Consider the following 445-nt stretch of genomic DNA (forward strand, 5'->3'; position numbering starts at 1 on the left):
TAGTGTCTAATTAATGTGTATTTAAACTAATACCACACTTTGTTAAAAATCCAGTTAGAAAAAAACCTAGATAAACTACTATCCATACCATTTCAAAAAATAAAACGCCCTAGCTGACACTTGTCCCTTCCTTATCTCACATTTATAAACTGAGATGACTGGTTATGATTTGACCTGGTGAAGATGAACTATATTGCAGAGCAACAGAATCCTGGAAAATTAGTCTGGTCAGGCTCTTGGGGAGAGGATTGCAAAAGTACTCTTCAGCAAATCATGGTATCAGTTCAATGTAAGACGACCTTGGCTTGAAAGGAGAGCATACTTAACTTTCTCATCAAGAAACATTTGACAACCACCAGCAAGCAAAAAAATATGAGACAATGAGAGACCATCTGCCAGTACAAGAAGAGTAGTGGCTTATTTGGTGTTACAGAATTTATCACAG

This window comes from Falco punctatus, assembly GCF_963210335.1.
Source record: "Falco punctatus genome assembly, chromosome: 5".
In the NCBI taxonomy this organism is placed as follows: Eukaryota; Metazoa; Chordata; class Aves; order Falconiformes; family Falconidae; genus Falco; species Falco punctatus.